Genomic DNA, 9,624 nt, shown 5'->3' with positions numbered 1-9,624 from the left:
AACAGTGATATTGTAATCAGACTTGAAGTGGCTCTTAATTTGGATAGATGTATATTAAGGAAACAGCTGTTTTTTATTTGGGTGAAAATCCCCATAAAACCCAAAGAATTTTATAGAATTTGTGTTTTTTCTCTGAAAATACGCAAATTTTTTTTTTGCTCAGATTTGACCGATACCATGTGTAACATTGGAAGCGTCAAATTTTGTGCATAGTTCAACAAAGGGTGTAATTTTCAGATTTAATTTGCAATACATCGGGAAATGTACTGGTAAAATATTTTTTTATTTTAAAAGGGAGAAAAATAGTCTAAAAGGCACAAGAGCACAGTTATTTGCCCTTGGTTGACCACAATACGGAAGTGGTTACGCGGAAAATATTCCTCTGTTTGAGGGTGATACGGGTGAATTTTGAGTAAAAAACCCTGCAATAAATGGCATGATTTAATAGAGGAGATATGAAATAGTAGGTACATGCACAATTTGCAGAATGAAAGTGTCAGAAATGCATAAACATGACTTTTTGATAGGGCCTGTTTTGCCTGTTAGCGGCCATCTAGAGAGTATTCTTCATACACATGTGATTTGATTCAAAATGATGGAAAAAAGAGCCGGTCAACCCAATGTTTACTGTGGCTAGAATTTTTTCTCTTGAATAGTTCTGTTGAGTTCAGGTATTTTTATAGGGGTTGGAATGCATGCAAAATTGCTATAGTGTCCAGTGCCTATATAGAACATATAGTAAAAATAACTGTGGTCTTAGGCCTGGTATCTTATAATCTGATATTTTTGCATTATCTTCAACCTTCACCCTGCTCAGTTTCTAAAATGGACTGGTCCATCATTCAATTTGGGTAATGCCACTTATAATTCGAAGAGGTGTTCACTGAAAATTTACTGACAGAATAGCAAAACAGTGCAGGCCATGATCAGACTGCACGGACACGCAGGCTTATCTTGGTCTGCACTGGTCACAAAGGCAGAATCAGTTTTAAATTAGTAAAATAGCTTCAGTCAGTATCTTTTTTGAAAGCACACCTTTTAAAAGTTAGTGGTACTGTCCAGACTGAAAGATAGACAAGTTTATATATAAATTTAGCAGGGTAAGGGCTAAAAGCCAGGTAAAAGAGTGATTAAATTCTTGAAAATGTTTGCATAATTGTAGCATGTATATTATACACTTCACTGTTTTCCCCAGCTTTAATGTGACAGTATACACTGTGTATAAGTATAAATTTGCACTGTTCACTTCTGACCATTTTTTATCCGAAAACTGTGATTAATATTTGTGGGGGACAAATTTTTTCGTGGATTTCTTTGGTTGGGGTCAATCCGTGAAATTTAATCCAATGAACAAGTAAAATTCCATTCATTTTATGTTCAAAAGTTGAAATCCACGAACTTTTTCCCCACGAAATTGCCGTTTGACCAAAACCAAGAAATTTCATCCCCATGAAATTAAAGGGATTTTACAGTAATGTAATGCAAAAGAAATTGCAGCAAATTTAGAATCTTGTTTATAGCGTTTATTCTTCCATCACTGACAAACTGAAGATAAATTGTGCTAATAATCCTTGCACTTTGGCCTTCAGGGGCACCATGCACTCGAAAGAGATGCGAGCCATATATGGCCTAAATTTGTGTTGGTATGAGTTTAATCAGTTGGAAACGAGCAACTAAAAATATATCCTTTTTTTTTTCAGTGTCTGAACAGTGAGAGCTTCCACAAGGACTGCCTCTTAAAGCCGCTTCGTCATACCTGAACCAACACTTCAGCAGCCCCTCAGGTGGTTATACAAATAAATACATGATAATGATAAAATGTACAACCAAACTACTTTTGATGATCACAAAACCAAATTATAGTTGATAACCTGGTATAATTTAATCTGGCAAGGACAGAATGCTTAAAATTTATATATGACATCTGCCTAGTTGCTTTTATGACACCAGTGTTTTCATTGTGGGAGCCTGAACACTGCTTTTTGAGAGGAAGATAACTCAGATTTTATAGAATGTTCTGCTGATGTTTTCACTGGTAACATGGATTTTTGCAAAATTTTGATGCAAAGCATACATTGACTGCATTCCGATTATTCTGTGTTTCATAATGAAGATAAGCCTGATAAGCCTGATAGATAGTCGGGCAAGGTCAGCACCACCAGAAAAAAACAAAGAAAATACCAATCAAAGCCTTGAGATGTCTGGTGGTTGCGGGTTTTTTTGGTTTTTCGGTAGATTTATTTTCTGTTTAAATGCCAGTCTATGAATATACATGAATGAGAAACAAATACATATTAACTGTGCCTCATATCTAAGATGAACTCTGCCTGACATGTGATGTAACCATAGGCTGGAATAACTTATCATTGATAGATCTTCTAAATGGTCAGTGTGAGTGGATACAGGTAGAATAAGAACTGCTTGTTCATTGATAATTCATCCGCATTGTTCATGAATGGGACTATTTTGTGTAGCACAGGAACATCCTTTCGATGTGATTCTGAATAAAATAAAGATGCTATGATTGTCAGAAATACACTTAAACTTTGGTAGCAGGATAAACCCGCAACCATAAATGGTTCTCACATATGTATATGTACGATGAATGTACAGAAAAAGAATTCATTTGATCTCACAGCACAGTATTTTATATCTGTTTTTTTTTTGTCTTTAATCAATTTTTTGTAGCAATTTCGCTCTTAATGATAAGACACTATATTTGAATAGTTAACTGATTCAGAAATGCATAAATTTACAGACAAACCAATGCTGTATGAAGGATGGCAGTCGGCCTTGACTGCTGTGGAGTGAATTATGTTTGGGTATCCAAAGGATAAAAGGTAAGGGTAGATTTCTCGGAAGCATAGAGCACCACAAATACAGCCATGAGAGCCACGCATTTGCAAAGTAGGCCCACAACAAAAAGAAGCTGTAATGGAAAAATATTATAGATGGGTTGCTTGAAAAATCCAACAAATGCATTTTAATTTTATGCAAAATAGAGAGGGAGGAAGGGGTAGAAAGGGGGATGGGGTTGAAGGGGAAAGTAGAACAAGGATGAATATACAGAGGGAATGCTATGTTCCTTAATCACAATTTCATTACAACGTAAACCACAGTAGCGCAGACATTCATGTATGAAAGACAAACGCACACACACCCACACACAACTAACTAACATGGATAAACAGACCAGTAAGATATAACAACACTGTTAGGCATTGCCCAAGACAAACAGACGCACAAACACACAAACACACAAACACTCATATATAAGTAGGAAAAAACAACAGTCGTGTACCGCCTTAGGATTCTGGCAGCCATAGTAACAGTGGGCATGAGTACTTATTAAGAGGGAGGGGGTGCAAAAACAAGGGAGCGCATTACAAGGGCAAAAGATTCTTTGCACTGACTGAAAAGAACAAGATCCAGTTCAAGACAGAGAAGATTTGAGCCACCTCAGCCGAGTGTCTACACCAGGGCCAAGAACTGTGTCCAGAGATTCTTTGCTCATCCTTTGTTTCTCTGGATGCTAGTTAACCTCTGGGGTGTCAAGTTGCATTGCCTGCTTTAGGAACCAAGGTTGTATGCAATGGTTCCCTCACCAGAGTGGACATGCATCAGATAACTCGCCCTGTGAATGTTTAAGAATAAGCTTATTTTCCATGTAAACTACTTGATGCAGAAATAGATAATAACATAATTATTATTTAATTATAGAAAGACTGAATGTAAGATTTATCTCTTGTTACCTATTTCTGCTTGAACATTGACCTTTCTTCTTTTTTTCATGCATGTTGATATTTTTGCATGAAAGAATGTTTTCTTTTATGGAGCATGTTATCTCATTTGATGGAAGGTTATGAAAATACCTTTGCAGGAAGAAGTGCTAACTTAAAGACTAGTATGTGGGCAACCAATGTCAGAAAAAAAAGGTAAAGGTAAAGGTAAATTTTATTTACCGTCGCTTTGTGAAACAGTTAACATAAGCTCTGTAGAGCTTTTTAGCGACCCTATTTAAAGAACAGTTAAAACCAATTATACCTTACCCCCAGCAATTTGCTGGTACCCATTTGCAGCTGGGTCGACTGAGGCAATCGTGATAAAGTGCCTTGCCCAAGGACACACCGCAATGGGAGTAGCCAGGATTCGAACCAGGGGCCTTCACCTCCATAGGAAAGCGTCTTAGCCCACTCAACCAATGCGTCCACGTCCGCGTCAGAAATGAACATGGACAAGTGATCATGACCGTCATGACTACAAGCTAAGGCTATGGTCTGTCTAACATGATACAAGACCTGTGTGCACGCTACCAGAATGCCTTAGGGCCATCTCCTCGGATCCTGTATGCTGATAGGGACTGCTGTGGTGCTGCATATATTGGAAAATGCTTAAAAACCTGGTGATACCTTACAGTGAGGTAAGTAATTCTTTTCTATACTTACACAAAACCCCTTTACAAGCCTTTTCAATAGTTTTCAACTTTATTTAAATCAAAAATTACAGTGAATAGTTGAAATGATTATTTCTTGTGTTCTTTTCAATGTCATTTCTTTGGTATTTCTATTATATTCTTTGGGCTGGAGTGTGTCTGTGACATAATTCATTTACAGTCGAGTCCACTTAATACGAACTCGCTTGATACGAATTTTCGGATTAAACGAACAAAGTCCGAATTCCCCGGCCGAGTCCTTCTTTTTTCTTTGTAAAATTATTTCGGTAATAGCGAACTCGCTTGATACGAATAATCGGTAGATACGAACACATTTTGGAAGTCCCAATAAGCTTAAATATTATATTTTTCCATCTTTTGATACGAATTAATTTTAGAAGTCGGGGACGTTATAAAATGTGTTGAAAATAATAATATGGTCAAGCTTGTGCCGCGTGGTAATTGGACAATGGAGTAGTTCACACTTATTCACAAACAAACACTCGGTCCTTTGTGTAGCATGTCAATATAAAATAATTTAATCAATTAACAGGTCAAGATTTAAGGAGGTGTAAATAATTTTAAACACATTATTGACGTTCTATTGTCGATACAGATAGGCTGTGTCTTACAAAATATACAAACTTTTATACCTCTTAGAATGCTTGTTATATAGTACAAGCTTCAATGTTGGCGGTGGATATAACTTGGCGCTCTTGACCTCGACCGCACATTAAAATTTAAATTAATACAGTTTTAACTAAGTATGACTTTTCTTGAGTAATTTCAATGTTATCTGAATGAATTAGCTTAATCAGTTTAAAACTATTAACTATTTTCATGTATCATAATATTGGAATCTATTCCCCGATGATACCGGTGATACTGCCCAAATTGCTCGGACAAATTATCTGGTCATACATTCATTAATACGAATTTCGTTTGATACGAACATATTTCGTAGGTCCGGATGAGTTCGTATAAAGCGTGTTTGACTGTAGTTTTCATTTAGTGTTTGATAATTTTAGATTACAAAATGTCTAAAAATGAAATGTGCACATATTCGGAAAAAGTATAACACAATTGATTAACCATTTTCCTGTATGCTGTCTGTGAAATATCTTTATTTTAATACTCAAAAGGATTACAAATAAACCATGCTTTATACCTTTTAATTACTACACGGTAGTATTTCATATTACAATGTTAATATCATAATATATCATAAACCAAACAAATAAAACATTTACTAAATGAACAAAATGTTGGGTATTGTATTGGCCGCTCAAAAACATATACTTGACAAGGTATCTCGCCAAGTATGTGAACGTAACCGGAAGGAGACCAGGCGCCTCTTGCAAATATCTGCAAACTATTTACACAAACTCTGCACTGTCACATATAATTTACACTCTCATAAAGTGGTAGCAATACTGCTTAATTTCAACATAACGTAACTCTGTACTGTCGGACATAGCGAGGTAGCAATACTTGACTAGCTTTAACATAATGTGGCAATGCACGGCAACTTCGGAGCCAGTAGTCACGGTATGATAGTTACCAGACACGACCAGGTATCCGGAAATGACGAGTCACCACATACCAAAACCACTGCGTGAGTAGTAAGTTGCATGCTAGAGGGTTGATAACGCAATACAAAGCAATACGCAATACAAAACTAGATTTTGCCAGGTACTATGGGCAAAACCTATTCAACCCTAGCCACATAACATCATAAGAGTAACCACATAAGAGTAACACACGCCGAAAATACAGTGCTTGTAACTTCTCGCCAGACAATAGATGTATTAAACTTATGAAACAATATTTATTTCCATTATAATTATCAGTTTATTGTAAACTAATGTAAGCAGACACGCCTGATCACCTTCAGGTTTATAGAATTTTCCGCCACAATAAATTGAAACAATTTATCCCCCAAAATTCTATTTAGTTAAATGTGCATTCTATATACAAGGTTTTAACATGGAAGCTTCAGCTTTTATGTTTACTATTTGTTTTACTTATATTAATTTCCTAATTGAATCCCTTAAGTAATCTATGTAGAATTCTAGTCCGACGAGATTTAAATGAACGCCGTCGTTTCTAAAAAATGCTGTTTCCGCGTCAATATCGGGGCTGATGACGTCACTTCTCCCGGACTCGGTTACTATTTTCCGCGCAATGCGGTTAAGGCGTTTCCTTTTCTTTTCAATTGGCTTTTTCCCGCCTAATGCCCCTTGCCAATTTTGCCTCTGCAGTATATCTACCCAGACTATTGTTGTATCTGGGAATGCTTCCCGTAAATAATTGATCTCTATCTCAATGATTCTTCTTAACTCGCATGTATTTTCATAAACTAGGTCATTTCCGCCTAAATTGATATAAATTATTGAAGGTGGAGATGAAAGTATGACCTGTGTTTCAACTGCATGTCTGAAACCTCTCCAACGAAGACCTCTGACAGCCCACCAAGCAATTGATATGTTAGGTATACCAAGATTTGGCTTCCCGGTCGCCTTTGCGTGTTTGCCGGCCCAGAACGGGATCGAGTCGCCCACAACCCAGACATCGGCTTCTGTTTGTAGCAGCCTCTCGTCTACAGCGTCCTCGAGGTCAGCCGCAGGCCTTTTCTGTCCTCTGGTGCCCCTGACATTTCCTTGACCTTGGTCATTCTGCTCGTCTCTGGCAGCGTTCCTTCTCAGATTACGCCGAACATTTGGCACATTTTGTTCCTCCTCCTGTTCAACGTCTCTCTCCTGTCTCGGTAATGCACGTCTAGCCTCTGCCTGCCTCCGGCGACCGCGTGGCATTTTAATGTTTCTTTATAGCGTAACCTTGAAAAACTTTTCTCTCTGGCCTTGGTAAGTTTTCTCTTGACACAACCATGTAGTAATGCAAAGTGAATGAAGAGCACGGGTTTAGCGGTATTTATAGCACAATACCTGATCATGCATATTAGCTTGAAACCGGTTTAAAAAACGTCGGTACCCAGGAGATAAAGAAAAGCTATGGAACCAGTTATAAATCTATATTGTTTTGCCTAGCAACCAATAACGTGATTTCTCGAAAATAAATAAAATTATTTTTATTCAAAATAATTTACATTAATACACATACACTTAAGAATATTATGAATACAACATCTAACATATAATCACAAATGCTTCCATGCAGTATTTACAGTAATTTCCTATGAGCAGAAATATCTTCTTATATAATTATTGTCTTGTGATGATAAAGGAGATTTCCAGCCATTAACAGACCTATTCTAGACATAGCATTTTCATAGAATGCTTGTATTTGATGCATTAATTTAGTAAAATTACATTGGAATGAAAAATATAAGCATTTGATAATTTCTTATTTACAGGCCGGATATCTGGCATTTCATGCAGAGATTGTCTGTCGGATGCACAACTGATGCCCATCTATTGTACGGGACCTTCATGGGTTGTCTCAGCCACTGTATCTTCAAGTGGGAGGATGAAGCCGTCAAGACACTCCCAGTCCTTTTGACAACTGGCAGGCTCGACATGTTGCCCTTTGGCATCTAGTGTTAGTTTTATAATATTTAGCTTATAAGACTGGAATTTTGACCAAATTCAAAGAATTTTGACTCTAAGGTGAAAAAGTGGACTAACTGCATAATAAGACATCTATATCTTTGCACAGGCTATAAAGAAGTGTCATCTGTTTTCATGGGTAGTTCCGAGTATGTTATTTGATTGAGGATAAATTACATATTATTGTACATTACGTTTTCATCTGTCTGTGATATTTACATATTTTCATGAAATTTCCTTAAAACCATGTGTATTTACAATATAAATATTTCTTGCACGAGTTCTTTTGACCGCTTAATTTTCATTTTTTTCTGTCAGCAGTTGAACTTAATTTCATAAAAATATTTCTTATCAAATACTGCAAATGTGATTATTTTTGCACAGAAAATTTTTACAAAATCGTGAATCCAGTTAAAATGTATGCGTAACACATCTCGGTTTATATTAGGAAAAGTAAGCATCATGAGGAATTTCATTCTTTGTGTATGTGGATATTTCAGCATGTTAACCAGACCAGAAGTACCATTTTCATCATTATTTAAAAATTGATACCATGAATACTTCGAGCATCTATACTAGCTTGAAGAATAGTCATTTTTGTATTTCAGAACAAAAATGTAGCTTATTACAGTTTTTAAAAGTTATCAGTTCAAGAACAGGAGCTATCCATATTAGACAGCACGCTGCTTGACTCTGAATTAGAGCTTTGCCAGTAAAAGGGTCATAAATCTGTCAAAACTCTAATCAGAGTTATGGGGATTGTTATGTCTCTCCCCTTCTGGGGGAGACATCTTGTTTTTGCCCTGTCCTTACGTATGTCATACTTCATTTCCGATCAATAACTGGAGAACTATTTGATCTAGAACCTTCAAACTTCATAGGGTTGTAGGGCTGCTGGAGGAGACGACCCCTATTGTTTTTTGGGTCACTCCGTCAAAGGTCAAGGTCACAGGGGCCTGAACATTGAAAACCATTTCCAATCAATAACTAGAGAACCACTTGACCCAGAATGTTGAAACTTCATAGAATGATTGGTCATGTAGAGTAGATGACTCCTTAAGTTTTTAGGGTTACTCTGTCAAAGGTCAAGGTCACAGGGGCCTGAACATTGAAAACCATTTCAGATCGATAACTTCAGTACCACTTGACCCAGAATGTTGAAACTTCATAGGATGATTGGTCATGCAGAGTAGATGACCCCTATTGATTTTGGGGTCACTCTGTTAAAGGTCAAGGTCACAGGGGCCTGAACATCGAAAACCATTTTTGATCAATAACTTGAGAACCACTTGACCCAGAATGTTGAAACTTTATAGGATGATTGGAATGCAGAGTAGATGACCCCTGTCAGTTTTTGGGTCAGTCTATTGAAGGTCAAGGTCACAGGGGCCTGGTCATGTAAAATCATTTCCGGAAAGTAACTTGAGAACCACTTGACCTAGAATGTTGAAACTTAAAAGGATGATTGGACATGCAGAGTAGATGACCCCTATTTATTTTGGGGTCACTTGATCAAAGGTCAAGGTCACAGGAGCCTGAACAGTGACTTGAGAACCACTAGGCCAAGGGTGTTGAAACTTAGCGGAATGACTGGACATGCCAAGTAGATGATCCCTATTGCAGCCA

The 9,624-nt window shown here is 37.1% G+C and overlaps 1 long non-coding RNA gene across 1 annotated transcript; it reads left to right on the top strand.

The window, feature by feature from the left end:
* The first annotated feature begins 3,777 nt into the window (after nt 1-3,777).
* Nucleotides 3,778-8,278, top strand: LOC128553982 (uncharacterized). Its single transcript, XR_008369495.1, has 2 exons — nt 3,778-4,420; nt 7,806-8,278. It is a non-coding gene; the product is annotated as an uncharacterized LOC128553982 (long non-coding RNA).
* The last annotated feature ends 1,346 nt before the right edge of the window (nt 8,279-9,624 follow it).

Source organism: Mercenaria mercenaria, unplaced genomic scaffold (genome assembly GCF_021730395.1).
Source record: "Mercenaria mercenaria strain notata unplaced genomic scaffold, MADL_Memer_1 contig_4580, whole genome shotgun sequence".
Classification (NCBI taxonomy): domain Eukaryota; kingdom Metazoa; phylum Mollusca; class Bivalvia; order Venerida; family Veneridae; genus Mercenaria; species Mercenaria mercenaria.
The sequence above is the reverse complement of the archived record's forward strand: the minus strand, read 5'-3'. Positions and strand labels throughout refer to the sequence as shown.